Here is a 16,784-nt window from a genome sequence, read left to right on the forward strand (position 1 = left end):
GGATTTGATGGAGGTTTGATAGAGATGAATGTAATTCAATGAACTAGAATTTCTAACAGCAAAATAAAAAAGATGGGAAAAAGAGGGAAAGCAAAAGAAAGCTGCCAAATTCCAGATTATTATGTCTGTAGTTGAGAAACCCCAAAAACTTAGCAATTTTTGTAAACGTTCCAATAATATCTGATATTTCTGTGACAAGAGACTTGATTATTGGCAATATTGAAGACCCAATTCCTGAAATATTGATTAAACTTCTTAATTTGAATATGCACCTAAAATAACATGACAAAAAGAATACACTAACAAAAATATTTTTTCAGAACATGAAAGGATATGTTTCAGAATAACCATTTGCAAAGACAGAATCAATGTCATACAGATTTCCTGTTTTGCTGAAGGATGTCTTTCTGACAGAAAAATGGTAAAAATATTCAGTCATCATGAGCAACACTGAAGTTACATGAGTAAGCAATACCTGTTTGCTGTAGTTTTGTCTGTGACTTAGGAATGAGTACTGAACTGCAGTTAAAATTCCAAATGTACAATATCTGGAGTTCAAAGTCACACTTTTTAGAAAATACTTGCTGTAAGATCTGTATTTATTAATAGTGTTCCTATCACTTTAATACTTTAAGATGAGCCAGTAGAGGTATTATGGTACTGTAAAATTTTAACACTAATAAATGTGGCTATGGAAATAAAATACGTGTAAGTTAGTGCTTTTATGAGTTGAAGTTGATTTATGTTATGCTGTAACCCCTTTCTGAGGAGGATGTCTTACTGTACCTTAGAAATATGTATATTGCAAACCACTGAATTTCTTTTCACCATTCTAAACATAATAAACAGTGGAATGGTTATGTAGAACTCTTAGGAAAACTTGAACTTAAATAGAATAGCATAACAAATAATAGAAGTATTTATCTTTTAATAGATTAGTTGTTCCTTTTTAATTTATTAACCACCACTTATTTCAAAGATTTTCAGATTATTGACAGTCTATCAGAATTTTCTACTGCATAATAATGATAAAAAGAAAAATATACCTGAAACCATTTCTCTCTAAGATATTTTCCTCTCAGCATCTATTTACTATAGCACACACTCATTATTTGTGACTAGTGTGCATCCAGCACAAGACCATATATGGATTGCTGAAATAGAAATATTTTTTCTATTATTTCAAGTATTGTTATTTAATTAGTTTTAAATTATGTGTACTTTCATTACTTATACAGCAAACCATTGGAAGGCTTGTTTTCTTCTAGACTGTTTTTTCCCTTGGGAGTTTTTTTTGTGCATTACCTTTAATGATAACTTATAATTCTTTAAATACAAAAATTTCTGGACACTCCTCAGCAGTACTAGAAACAGACTCAGTTGGCTCCAGACTGTGTTCTCCTCTTCAATTTCTTGAATATTGTATACAAACGAGACCTGTGAGAATGGAAAGTCAAATCATGAAGCTTATACACATTTTTCCAGAACAAATTTTTCCCAACTAAGATAAGTATAGGCACCTACAACCTGAGTATTTGTTGTGTGCTTCAACTTTGCCATTCCTGCTGGTCTAAATGAAGAGAACTTAGTCTACCCCTTGCATTGTGTGTCATCACATTGTATGTGTCATATGTGTAATCATACACCAAAAGTATCATGGAACTCATTTATTGAACTTCAGATTCGCCAGACCAGAGTAACGTACAGCTAAATAGCTGTGTAGGCAATTTGCTTTTCTAGAGTGAACTCTTAATATGGTATATGTTTAAACAGCACTGCCATTGAATTAAGTGTCAAAGACCTGACCAGATTCGCCCCTATTCCTTATGCTTCTTCCTTAATGGAGCTAGGCAAATAAGTGGTGCCATCACTTCTAGTCAGCTTATTGCCTTATTTCAGGTCAGGGAGATGAGTAAAGCCAAGGTGTGCAAGGCAAACACCCAACACCACACTCTGAGGTTGATACCTTACAACCAGACAAATTCCTAGCAGTAAATCCTAGCAACATGTAGGCACAGTGAACAAAACAAAACATCACAACAATTAGGCAGTGTAAATTTTAATCTCTGGGTCAGAGCATTTGCTTTCCCTATTTTAAGGGTCTTGTAGGTTCCTGCTTTAATTTATTTACTACCCTTCTAGAAGTAGGTCAATAAAAGTGCCTTTATAATCATTCAACACCTACTCTTAGCAGTCTTAGTTGTCAGCATCAGTTGTCTACACCACATACAACAAAACATTTTTGCCTGGGGAACTTCAAAACTGGGTGGTTTTCAGCTCATTTTTCTCTGTGGCTTTGTAAATAATTGCAACACGCATACCTCTTCTCCAGGTGTTTTATCTTTTTTTTTTTTTCCCCAAGAAAATCAGTATTTATAGTCCACGTCTCTGAAGATTCCGCCCCAGATATCAGGTGTAAATACTGGTTCAGATTTAAGTCATGAACTTTGCTTTTTAAGATCAGTTAGATATATTATCCAACTAGGACTTCAGCAGTAATTCTACAGTCACAGTACAAATATTTCTCAGAGGGATATATTGGCTGTACCTTGAAAGAAAGTCACTACCACCTTCCTACATGCTCAACATCTATTCATGTGCTGTTATGATTGTAACAAATGAGATACACAAGTTATTCAAAGAGTAGTAAAGAGACAAAAGTAAACACTTTGAACAAAGTGTTGAATCTTACTACATAAATAAGCAGAAGCAGGAATATACGCAGCACTGCTTGTGCTGTATGCACCAATAACACAGACCTCTCCATCACCATGAAAACATGAGAAATTTTAAGGGCTATTGAACTTTTGTATGCTATCACATTTACATCCTGCATAGGTGCTTCTCTACCACACACTGATAACTTTCTCAGTATTTAGTGATCACCATCCAAATTTCTACTCCAGTCGTGATGATAATGCAATTCATACAATGGTTGGCAATAGGAAAACAGGCCAGGTCAGAACCTCATTTCTCATATTCTCTTCGTTTCTTTACATTTTCCCTCCCATTCAGCTAGATACATTGTCTGGTTTTGTATATGCATCATCTCTGTTCTCTCTCCCCCTCTTCAATATCTCTCCTGAGCCAGATGACCTCCATGGATGTACTTTATTCCTACAAATACATCCTGGTGTGGTGTGGTTAATTTGATCCAAACCTCAAGGTTTTTATTTAGTCAAACTGAAGAATTTGTATCAGGAAAGTATTAAAACACACCCACTTCCCTTGCTGAGCATCCCAGTGAGCATCTGTATCCTGCTGAGTGAAGTCCAGGTACTTCCTGCTTGTGGCTTTCCTGAGTGGTTTGCATGATGAGCCGTGGGGGCCTCAGCAGTAGAGGGGAGCAGACTCTAACTCTTTTCACACTCTTAAAAGTTGTTGCTCCCTTAATTTACGATGATCCTCTGGAATTCAGTAAGACACCAGTCAGTTTGAATACAGACACTGGAATCCCATACTGTGCTACTAGTGGGCTTGCTTTCAAGGTGCTGTAAAGCAGAACATGGCAAGTAATTACACCATTAAATAGAGTAACTCAGCTTTAACTATAGTTGAATTACTAGAACATTTTTTTAATGTACTGTTTTAAAAACTTTGACTCATATATCCATTTCTCCTTTCCTTCTTGTCTCAAAAAGGACTTATACAGACTTTCCAAATTTAAAATTTTATTTGCCCTCTGTAAAAGCTCAGATAATCTTCAATGATAACTGTCACAGGTTTGTTGCTCCAGTAATTTCTGAAGTCATTTTCTGCTGTCCAAGTGCAAGGGATAGCAAATGAACTGAGGGACACCTATCACCTGATACATGACTCTGACTAGCTTTTACTGTAAATTCTCTGTATAGTCCTCAGATGGCAGAATGCCTGATGAAGTCCCACTTATTTGGCCATCTATATGCCCACAGGCATCGTATACGTGTATTTCAGAGACCTTTCTGCAAGCCTACTCAATAAAATTTCAGTCCATTCCAAGTTTATAAGGGTTCAATCAGGCAGATGTTAATCAGTGAACTATGCATAAAAAAAGGAGCAGCCGTTTCCACCGTCTCCAAGATACTTGCCATAGAATCTATTATTCCAGTACCACAATTGAAAAAGGGCTTAGGTTTCAATTGAATCTCTTTTGCAGTCTCAAAGAAATTAGGGCTCCTCTAGGCTGATACTTACTCTAATGAGCCTGAATACCGTGAAACTCTCCCTTTCCACTCCCAAAAAGGCTTCTCTGACCATAAACAAGACTGTATCTCTGGAGGATTTCCTATGCTCTATTAATCTAAAGGTATGCTTTATAGTCTCTCAAGAATGGTATTTGTCTTTATATCAAGTTCAGAACCAATAAAATTGCCCCAGACAATTTTATTAAGCTGATAAAGAACTGCTCATTTTAGGAAGAGAGAAGGACTTTTGCTTTGTTGGCCAGTTAATCAGAAGCTTTTTATTTATTTCCTGTGAAAATTCTTTTTTTTTCTTCAGAAATCAGAAAGAATTTCAGAAATCAAAAAGAATTTCAGACAATCTGAGAGTTACTTTGCTTTCTGGCATGTTTAAAACAAGAGAATTCAAAGAGTCCTTTCCATATAGGCTTTTGTATTTTATTTTTAAAAATCCATTATATTTGATACCTAATTTAACTCACATAAATGTCAATGGAAAACTTATTAACTTTACCAGAACTCAAGAAAGCCACATTTCTGGTGGGGGTTTTGAAGGGAGTTTGATTTCTGAGCACTTCCATAGTTCAATTATTTGGAAGCAGACAGGTATATTCTGGAGTTACATGACACCTGTATGAATATACACAGGAATCCAAGTTGACTGGAGTTTATCTATGCTATCTATCTTAGCTGCTTATGTACCCATAAAATGACAGGTGTGATGCTTCAACAAGCATGCAATCTAAATTAGTCAGGTAAAGGAAAAGAATAAAGAGAGAAGGAGTAGGACATGAAGAGTACACAAGGACAATAGAAGCCAGGAAAACACAATTCTCTTTCAAGTGTAACCAAAGATTATCTCTCACTTCCTCCCTGGAGGTGACAGAGGTACTGACAGGTATTAAGAAGACATTCAAAACAAGTGGCATGCAACTGTAAGTGAAGACCTAAAGTTTGCCTAAATTTTAAAGTAGTTTTCTTACTTGCTGCAATGTTGAAAGTGCACTCAAGATGTTGCTCCACTGAAAAAGGTAACATATGGAGCAGAACTCCAAACATATCTTGAGAAGATTCATGTCAGTGTATATAAAATGCATGTATGTGAGATCTACTAAGTTGATAGGTTTGATAGATATTGTCACAATTTGCATGATAGAACAGATATTCTATTAAGGAAGAACTGATGTAATTCTGCTAGGATCTAAGCTACTTAAGAATAAAGTATAGAGGTAAACATATTAATGTATAAGAGATGGAAATAAAGACAAATTCACTGGGGATAGGGGCAATTGAAAAAAGAAAGTAGAAGAACAATCCTAATTGCATCTGTATTTACCAGCATATTGTTATGCCCATCATAAAAATTAAGGAAAAAAGAAAGTTCAATACAACATGGAAATTGTCCTTACACTTAATTTCTTCATGGTCCTCTCCTTGTGGCTGAAAGGACTTCCGTTAGGTATGAAGAAGAGTAGAGGGTGTTAAATTCACGAGTCCTAGCTTCTGATCATTCTAGTTCATTCAAAATATGATTTTTTTTTTTCTGGCATGTCTAAACAGAGATGTTTGTTTATTATAGGTTTTTAGGATTCTTGGTGCTTTTTAAAAAAAAAACAAAAAACCTTTTCTTCTTAAAATAATATGGATAATTCAAAAATTTTGGGAAATGCATGAATATGATTTTGATTTCTGTGTTAACTTTTATTTTAAATAAATCTGCTATTAAATTATGTTCCAAGTATGACTAGTGCTTGCTTTTTGGTATCAAAGTGATTTCCTCCTTTGTTTATTGGCTTACCAAATATATCAGTTATCTTTGTTCTCTTCACAGTCCCTTTCAGCCAATCTTTCAAGGGAAAGCTCAGGATCCAACCAGTGGGACACCAGCACCACTGCATCCCAGAACCAGCAAAAATTCAGAAACTCGGTGGAGAAATGGAATTGCTTACCACAGGTTGTTTGATCATCTGGCATTAAGAGTTTAAATCACTAAAGGGCAAAACACAATTTATATAACCTTTCTCTGAGTGTCTGTGAAGGCAACAGAACTGCCAAATAGTGAGTAAAGTGAGCAGTGCTGTATTTTAATGACTATCTGAGGTCTCCAGTTAATTCCCTGAGTTTTTAGAGAACCATGAGATCTTTGACACTCCACTGGAAAAAAAAAATTCACTTTTTAATTATTTTATAAGACTTTCCTTGATCTTAGGATAGAAAATATAGGTTTTCTTTGTTTTCTAGGTTTCACTTTTTCCTTGTTTTCATTATCTCCACAAGTTGATGAGTTTTGCTGGTGACATTCTTTTTTTCTACTGTGAGAAAAGGACCTGTAAACTGTTTGGTTTTGGGTTTTTTTTGCTTTGATTCAAGAAACACCGTTGTCTTTCTCTTGATGTGATATAGCATTGCCAGCTATTTGACCCAACTAAATAAAAAAAGGAAAATTTCCTACAGAGGAAATTTAGCAGGGTTTCAGGACACTTGGCACAGAAGAGGATTGAGCTGCACTTTAAATTTGGAGTTTTACAGATAGGCCAAAAAAACCCCATGACATAAACTCAGGAGGGATAAAATAGTGGTCTCAGCTCTAGGTTTCTGAAGCCAGAGCACCAGGGCGGAGGTGGCTGACAATTCCTACAAGAGTCAAAGCATTCCATCACTCTCATTGTGTCCTACCAGACAGAAACCAGGAAAGATTTATACCACAAGACTTTTAGGACTTCTGCCTGAAGACTACAAACAGAAACACTACAAATTAGGTAGCAAAGCTTGACTAAAGATGACTTCTGGTTGAAGGATGCTGCAGGCCATGGTTGGTTAGCTTTGTTCTTCAGCCACATTTGATGTTACTTGTCAGGTCTCAGACACAGAGAGCTGGGGAGGGGAAGGAGACAGAGAGAGAAAGAGAGAGCTGCAATTAAAAATAGGTATTTTCTAAACTGCAGACTTGTATTTTTATAGCAGGTATATTCCTCCGTTCAGACCTTTCCCAGGGTGAAAGGAGTTGGTTATTTCTCATACAATTTAGCCCATGTCAGGAGGGCTATTTTAACTGCAAAGAGAAATATGCGAAACTGTCAGCCACAGACCCTTAATTCCCAGGCTCATTTTTGTAAACAATGATGCCATATTTTTACGGCACACTCCCTTTCACAGAGATATAAAGATCAAACATGAATGTTTCATTTTCCATAACTCTTCCAGACAAATATAGCTCTTCCAGAAAAATAATAATAAAAACCCCAAAGAGGTAAACAATGTTCGCAGAGGGACAATAGTTTAAGTAATTCACACAGTATACAAACATGTAATGGTACAAAACCTGCAACATGAGTTTTTTGTTACATTTTAACTGTGTTTCCTCAAATCTTCAAAGCTTGCTTGATGGTTTGCTGAAGTAATTGAACCACTCTTGAGTTGCTTTATATAGGACATCTTATCTTTCTTTCATTACCCAGTCCGTGGCTTCTTTTCTATTCCCATGAAATCCATGTACACACTTTAGAAGCCCTCCTGAACAAGCTTGCTTCTAACTTTCACAGAGCCCTTAGCACAATTTGAATACGAAAGAGATACTGAATAAAAAGCTTTAATCTCTTGTCTGCTATTCTTCTTTCTTGCCTCTTCATCTCCCCTCCACCTCCTCTGCCCCCCTCCCCCTTCTTCCAAGAGCTTTTCTGTGTTAGTAAAGTGAACACTTTCTGTTTTAAGTAAGTGTAATGCTGCAGAAGATGCATTGGGAGAGTGAAACCAAAAGCCTGGCCTGTGAAACCTCTTTGCCACAATTTAGCAATAATTGTGCTGCATTTACTTGCTCTTGAGCTTTTTGCAGGTAAAAGATTAGTAAAGAGCTCTCCTTAACGAAATCATTCAATCAGTAGCAAGCATAGGTAGTATCAAATGTGCCCTCTACCTCAAATACTGTGGGGCTCTTTCTTCTGATACCTCTTCCCTCAGTTAACTGGAACTGCTTTGAAAGGGCTTTCTGTTCTCTGCTCTCTTGTCAATTTGAATGCCAGGAAATGAGCCCCCTTTGTGAGATTAATTAATAGCAGGAGCTGATCGGCCCAAGCCCAATTGCCACGCAACAGAGCTGTAATTGCTACTTTGTGGAAAGGAAAGAAAAAGTTTTGGTTGCAGTTTAAGAAGAGGGTTTAAGGAAAGTTCTTTGAACTAGAGGTCTCAGTGCACTGGATTAAGGCAAGAAGCAAGGAGGCCTTTGAAGTTTGTTAAGAGGTTTTGGAGGAGAAAAAAGTTGGGTGGCAAATGGGAGCTGGCAACATCAAAAGCATTTAACACCATTCCTCACCTGCTTGCATTCAGAGCAGGGACCACAGGCTGGAAGCATCATTTGCTTGCAGTTTAAATGGTCAGTTTGGGGCTCTATTTGTTTTGATTGGAAACTGTACCATGTATACATCGTTATGTGTGTAAGGATTGTTACACCTGGATGTACAAGAGCTGCATGTACCCTGTTACATGAACATGTATATGCATTACATGTAGAGGGATCCACAATCATGGAGCTGAAGATAATGAATGATATCTGTCACTTTTCTTCCTACAATGTCTCTGATTGCCACTTTGTTCATTATTTGTGCATTGACATACTAGCAGTCACGGATTACTGATATTGCTGATCCCTCATTTGATTAAAAGACTTAATAGACACAGGTTTTTCTAAATTATTCCAAGCATTACAGACATATATACTTGGCAATATTTCAAAAGTTAAGGTCATCTTCAGACAAAATTTGACCAACAGAGAGAGGACAGAAGTACCTTGCAAATGCCAAGGCCAAAACCAGGCATAGCAGAAATCTTTTCATGAGCTGGAAATACAAACTCTGTGACAGATTAACATCCCTTAATCTTTTTAACATGTAATGGCAAGGGTAAGACTTTACAAGCAGAACACAGCTCTGAGTCCAGCAGGGCAAAGATCCTGGAAAACTGCCCTAATAGAGGCTGGGGCCAGGGGATCCTCAAGTGCAGCAGACCAAGGATCTATTTTGACTCCACTGCACTGAAGACCCCATGGTCAGAGCCCATATATGCTGGTAGCATTCTCAGTGGCACAAAACTACCTTGGAGGATGCTACAAGCCAGTAGAGCTTAGAGCAGCCTTGAGGTGTTCTGAATTACACACATGAGCCACTGTCAGCCCTGAAATGCTGACAGGGCAAAGCTGCATTCCCTGTACAGGGAAAATCTGCATTTCCTCAGCATTTGCCATTTACATCACCACAGTCCACAGGTCAAATTCACACCTTCTGTGTTCTGAACATAGCCAGGGCCTCCTGGAGGATGAATTTGGCCCTGTATCTATATTCTCAGGACAGGGCTGCAAATTAGGCCACACATGTCTTGCCACAAACTTGGTGAAGTTCTTTCAACCATTTCCTTTTAGTGGATGGTGACAGTTTTTTTGCTTTCTGTTTCTACAGAAGCCAGTAGAAAGGACTTCTACCTCTGAAACCATGTTTCTAGTCAAATATGCAATCCTCTCAACAAGTAGATCTTTATGCTGTTAATTTGAGTGGTGGAATGAAATTTCAGAGTGGCACCAGTTTGAAAATCATTCAGATCTCATCTGCCTTCCTTATAGTCTAGGAATAATAAGAAAAAAAAGGGGTTTATTACATTTTAAAAATTCCCAGGGTCCTGGGTCTGCAGTTTTGTATATTTTTCCCTACTCAATCTTACATACAAAAATAAAACAGAAAACTAAATGTTCCTTCAAATAAATGTCAGTAGGTATTTGAACTCTGTCTACACCTCTCAGTCCAGCCTTTTGCGATGGTATTTGATCAGCAATTTTTCTTCTCTAACCTTCCAGTTCACTACAGTACTTAAAAAGGTACAATTGAAAGACAATGGAAAACCAAGCCTTGCTAAAACAAAAATCCAGACAGAAAAACATTATAATGATGAGAACTTTAGTAAGATTACAAATGAAATCTTGAAAAACCAAAAATAACAAAAAAAAAAAAAAAAAAAAAAAAAAAAAAAACAAAACAAAAAAAAAAAACCCCAAAACAACAACAGCAAAAAAAAACCAACCCAAAACAACAATAAAAAAGACAAGCCATTTTAGGCAGGATTCATCTCTCCTAAGCCTTTGTCTTCTCCAGTCTCAACTGGACTCCAGCTGCCTCTGAAGAACAAATCTGCCCCTCTAAGACAGGTGGGATGATTTTTATAGTGTCTGTAGAGGCAGCCCATCCACCCAACTTAGGGCAGCATGTCTTGAAGCAGTTAGGGCTGGGCAGTGGAAAGCTTCCACATCATGGCTAAGACAGAGTTTGCTAAACACTGGCAGATGCACTGGAAAGAGACATTCTGTGATTTGTGTTCATTAATGGCCAATATATTTTAGTTTATTTTTGTAACTGTTTAGAAGAACACCCTAGAGTCAGACGTAGCATAAAAAATATCACCAGACAGAGCACAGTAGACCATGCTCCTCATGTTGTAGTCCATTTCCGATGGATCCAGGCATCTGTCTATGTATGTATGTATGTATGTATGTATGTATGTATGTATCTATCTATCTATCTATCTATCTATCTATCTATCTATCATTTTTTACATCAAAGTACTTCACAAAATAAGGAAGCCCTCCTGAGCAGCAATGATAATTGTCCCATTCTAAACTCTAAAATATTTATGGTGTGTAGTTGAGTGATTCTACATCATCTCTTCTCCACTTGCTTTTTCCAGTTTTATCATTGCACAGTCTTCCCACTGTCCTGCCATCCTCTCCCCAGAGTGATTAGAATCTTCAGCTTCTCTATAAGGTTATCTGCTTATACATCACATCAGAAGACAGTTTGTTTCTCATATAATAACCAAGAAGGAAACAAATATAAAAATGAAAGGAAAACACTAATTCTGACTGGATGAGCTGTAGCAAGTATGTACAATATTTTGGAGAATATTATACCATTGACTTCTAAATTTATCTGTTGAACTCATTTTAAGCCATCTTTCATCTCACATTTCAGCATCTCATCTACTAGAGGGTGACTTACTTGGCAGCCAAGCCTTGAAAGCAATTTGCAATTCTGACTATTCTAGGAGATCATAGGGAGGCCAGAAACAAATTCAAGTTTTCAATAGGCACCAGTTTTCACCTTAGGACATGTAAAATTCTGAAACTTCAATATCCCAAGGTCACATTGCATGTCATGGCAAATTTTACTCACCTTAGGCAAAGCAGTGATGTAGGTCTTTATTTAAACACACAAATTAATTCACAAAATGTGAAAATGAAAAGATGCCCCAGACCTGATTTACAAAATACCAACAAGATACCCAAGCCCATCCATATATCATTGTTTTTCTGTAAGGTTTCCTACAATTACATCTGTTAACAAATGTAGCAAATTCAATTAAAATTTAACTGGCAGTGCATGGAAGCAAAACAGGTTCACTTCTATTATGTCAAACACCTTATTTTATGCCATGCATGTTAAGGTTTACCACTCAAGGCTTGCAACTGCAACATTTTAACTGATATCTGGAGGCTTGTAATTGTATGTGTGCACATCAATTATGGATTGGATTCAGCATTTTCAGATAACTTCACCAATCACAAAGAGAGCTCAGTGGTCTCCTGGCATTTTGAGAGCAGTTTGATTACAGGTGTAATACATACAGCCTTGTTAGCTCTCAGTGATGAGGGATTCCCTTCCCTTCTGGGTTCTAGCTGAGGCACTGACCATTGCTTTTCACTAACAATTTCTTTCTGCTCCCAAGAGATGTTTTAATGAGCCCCTCCGACATGGCCAAAGGCAAGAAATGTTCTCTGGGCCAGTGAGGTGAAGAGCCAAAGCTTAGCCTACTAGGCAAGCAATAATTAATAAGGCATTTTTGATTCATCTCAATTCATTAACAAAGTTACTCTTTTTTATTATTATTATTATTACTGCTAAGCAACACAACGTTAAGTCTGTCACATTACTCACAAGTATTGAATGAAAAACTCGTGCCAAGGTACACAAAAAAATTTAATTTATGACAAAAATAAATGAATTTGGAATACTAATTGGGAGAAAGCAACTGACAGATAAAGTGAAAGATTGATTTTAGGGGAAATGGAGAAATCTGTTTTCTACTTATTTTAAGGACAGGGAAAGAATTCTGATTAGAAATGTATAGCCAGCTAGGTTAGTAGAGGTTTTTAGATTTGTCTGAAATTTTCCTAAAATTCATGGCTATCTACTGATCAGGCAGAGTGACTGTGGTCTGTCTGGATTAATGGCAATAGCTCATTGAGACCCTCAGACTGTGCTGCCCCAAGCGAAACGGTTTGTCAGGTTACAAACATTGCTTCTTTCTAGTTAATATCTTTCCTTGCTTCTTTCCAGCTTAATATCAAGGATAACTGATTTACAAAGGACCAAACTTCTGCTGGAATAATCTAAACAAACTGCTAAGAGCTGATTAAGGGATCCTTCAAATTTTTGTTTTCATAAGTCAAGATCTTGAGAGAGACAACCAGCTTTGATAAGTTGTTTGGCATTTTGCTTCCTTCCTCTTTTCCCTACACAGAAGAAAAAGAGAAAAACATTGCCAAGAAGAGGAGTAATAAGAAATATTAGTTAAAAACAGGGTGCATCAAAACTGAAGCTCTTTAGAGATATGGAGGGGGCATCAATCACTTCTGTGGGCACATTAAGCTGTTACATATTATAGCCATCTCAGTTTAAGTGGTGTAAGGCTCATCTCATTTGCATTTGTTGTGTTACAATCTTGCTTCAGGCCTGTCTCCACAGTGAATAAGGTGGCTGTGCAAGGCAGCTTGTGGCTGGCATAAAGGATATGTCAGAGTCAAGCTGCTTCACTAATCAGCTTTGCTGGGGCAGATACATGATAGTCTATGTGAAGAAATTTAGATAATAGTATACAGCATCCACTGGAACTGTATATAGTGTATATAGGGCTTTAGAGTAACTTCTAATCCTTCATGGAAAATTTGTAAATACTGCAGTGATGTTCTAGTGACCTCTAAAGGCAGCTGGTTCTCGCTGTGTAGCACTTTTTGTTAAACCTCCCGCTTTGTAAGGCACATAATGCTAATGTTCCTAAAGGCTCTACGCGGAGAATTTTCCAAAAAATATGATTTCTCCATTAAACCTTCCAGGTTTCACTGCCACCCTCCCACTCCTACCCATTGTCCGCAGGAGCTGCGGGGGAAATTTTCCTAAAATTCAGGGCACCCAAGCCCTCCTGCCGGCGTCCCCTCCTCCCATCAGCCCCGCGCCCTCCTGCCTTGCTCTCCTCCCGTTTCGGTCACGCTGCCGCCTGGGCAGGGCGGGCCGGGGCTGCGGGGACCGGCCGGGGCTGCGGGTCCAGCCAGGATTGCGGGGCCCGCCCGGGGCTCTGGGGGCCGGCCCGGGGCTGTGGGGACCGGTCGGGACTGCGGGGACCGGCCAGGACTGCGAGTCCAGCCAGGACTGCAGGGCCAGCCAGAGCTGAGGGAACCGGACGGGGTCTGCGGGTCCAGCCAGGACTGCGGGGCCGGCCCGGGGCTGTGGGGGCCGGCCCGGGGCTGTGGAGACCGGCGCGGGGCTGCGGGGCCCAGCCCACAGCAGCCACGGCCAGCGTGACCCGCCCTGGGGCTCGGCAGTGCCAGCCGGCATCTCGTTCTAGGGTCTCGCCTTCCGTTCCTCCTCTAAACAACTTGGCATCATCATCAACTTTCCTGCATCCAGCAGGTCAGGCCAGGGGCTTTATTAACATAGAATAGCAGTGCCTCGCCACAGGCCAGCCAGCATGGGTGCTGCTCCGAGTCGAGTGTGACTGCACTGTTAAGCTGGCTAAAAAAAAAAGTAAGTTTTTATAGACGTTACTCTTCTGTTTCATATTTTCTATTCCTTTCTTTTTCCCTTCGGTGATTTTAAAATTACATTTATGAGAGAAAATTTTAAAAAAATTGAAAAGAACGAGAAGAGAAGGCTAGAGTTGAGATTCAACTGCCCTCACGCAACTCTTTCTGGCACAACATTTCCAACTCTCTGTAGCACTGCATTCTTCCCACTGTCATTCCCCTTCAAGCTCAAATAGCCGGTCTAGTGTGCCATTTTCTTCAGTGTCAGTTGGCGGAGATGACCAGATCACACAGATCCACCTCGCCGTGTCTGGGTAGGCGTCTCCTGCCACACACCTCTCCTGCGCCTTCAACTCCTCCACTCAGCAGCTCTGCTGGTGAGCATAAGACGCCGTGCTTTGTTTGCTTTAGTCATGATTAAACAATCGAGCTGGACATTTGGGTCCATTTGCACAACGGTGCACACACACACACAACACGTTTAACAGCAGATGATAAATAAAAAGCTATGAAGTGTTTTAAATGCAGGTGAAAACTACAGAATAATAGGTCAGTAATGTCTTTTTTGCTCCCCTTTTGAAGATAAGGGGAGCGTTTTTTCAAACAACCTCCTCCTCTTCCTCACAACCAAGACTCCCCCCCTTACACACACACACACACACACACACACACACACACACACACACACTCTCACACACACACATGATGAAAGACCTATAAAGTTGAATAGTTGGGAGATAATAACTCTAATGGTAAAGGTCCCAGCGTACGTATACCACCCTGCCTCTGGCAGTAATCCTGGCTTTGGGGATCTGAAATTTCCTAAAGATGTATTAGTGTCTTATACACATGTGCTCTTGTGCACTCATAATCCTTTTCACTAGCTTCTTAGCTGCATGCTTTGTATTTAAATTTTCCTTCTGACCAAGTAAATCCCTTTGGATGAAGTGACAGGAGCTTTTCAGCACCCATAGCTGGGTGACAGCTGGTGTAGAGGCTCTGAAAGACTGCAAAGTGTTCCTTACTAGCTTTCTTCAGGACCAGTGTCAGCCACCAGCTGAGCGATTTGTTAGCTCCCCTTTGGGCATCAGTCAGCTGAAGAGGCTCACATTAAAGGCTAAAGTAATACAATAGATATTAATATAAAAAAAAAATTTAAAAAACCCCACACCGATATCTGGTTTTACTGTGCTTTTAATTAGGTGCTTGTTCATTATATGTGAATACAGCACATTTTCATTAATTCTGAAACCCTTTATTAATACTGTATGAAGTATGTATGCCTGCCTCAGAAACACACTGTTAAAACTTTGGCTTAAAAGACATAATTGTCAAAAGCTTTTCTAGGAGCAGCACAGCAGTTGAAGCAGTTTACTTACAGATCACAGAACAAGATGTTTGTATTTATTTTCCCTCAAGTAAAGTTTCCCTGAAAATGTCCAATGTGTAATATATTCTGTTATTTAATTCTAGATTTGAAGGTTTGCTTCTCAGGGGTTCTGGCAAGTTTTGCTATTGGAATTAGTAATGAGGAGCTCTGGAACTGTGGAAGTAAATCGTGCAGTGTAATCAGGTTGTTAAAGGAAAAGCAATCCAAAAATGGGACTGTTTCAGAACCAGACTAGGGCTGGATATAGCGTTGCAGGATCCTGCACTGCACAGACTTTTCTAAGGGGGTGCAGGCACAAAGGCAGGGGAGGAATTCTCTACCATTTCTCCAACAAGTAAAGCAAAGATTAATTTACAAGAAGTCAATTTTAAAACACAGTGGCTTGTAAGATAAAATTTTTAATTATTTATTGATCTCTAAGGAGATTGAAGTACTGAGCTAGGTAAAACTCCCACAGCATTCAAGTTGTTTTGCTTGAATAAGGACTGTTGGCTTAGACCAAAGACTTATGAGAATTGCTTTACAAAAATAGTAATTAATATTCAAAACTTTGTTACTGTGCCACCCACACACATATTTATGAAAGTATCTCAACTTTAAATAATAATCCAGATCTATAGTAATCAAACATGTAGAAGGATTTTAATTGTATTGTTTTATATAATTTATGTTGTAATAATAAAATTCTCATTTAAAAACTGAGATATAGGAAATTGTGGAGTTTCTTTCTCTGGGCTAGTATGCTTTAATAAAGTTGGGATGTGTGTGAAGAATGCTTCTCTTTTTTTTCCTTGTTCTAAAAATGATTGGAGGTCCTAAAGGAATAAATCAAAATTCCAAAAAGACATGAATTCCTTCAAAGCTTTGAAACATTATTATTCCTAAAACAAATAGCTAAATTAAAACTACAGATATCTGAGGCAGTTCCCAATTCAAATTTTGTTCCTGATGACTAAAATTAAACCAGCTTTGGGTCTTTGATTCATGCTCAGTAAAAAACTTTTAAAGTAATTTCTGGAAGAATGCTCATTTTCAAAGAAATATACAGTTTTCAAATATCATGCATTTCACTCAAAGTTTCTTTCCATTTTAATCAGATCTGGAGGTTTATTGTCTGATGTTTTTACAGTGACAGTTGCTAATTGAATAAGATCTATTTTGTAGAAATAATAAAATTCACAAGGTGCTTCTTATCTGTGAGTGATAGATCACAGAAATGAGAAAGATTATTTAAATGAATTAAAATAAAACATTGTTTTCTGGCTCTTCTTTTTACTTTTGAAGCTTAACAAAACCAATTTACAAAGAAAAAGTGAGGGTTTTTATTTTAAAACCCTTTAGATTTCTCTGCAGAGGCAGTTACATACATACCACAAGAACGTACAATGCAGTTTCAGTA

Source organism: Zonotrichia leucophrys, chromosome 1 (genome assembly GCF_028769735.1).
Source record: "Zonotrichia leucophrys gambelii isolate GWCS_2022_RI chromosome 1, RI_Zleu_2.0, whole genome shotgun sequence".
In the NCBI taxonomy this organism is placed as follows: Eukaryota; Metazoa; Chordata; class Aves; order Passeriformes; family Passerellidae; genus Zonotrichia; species Zonotrichia leucophrys.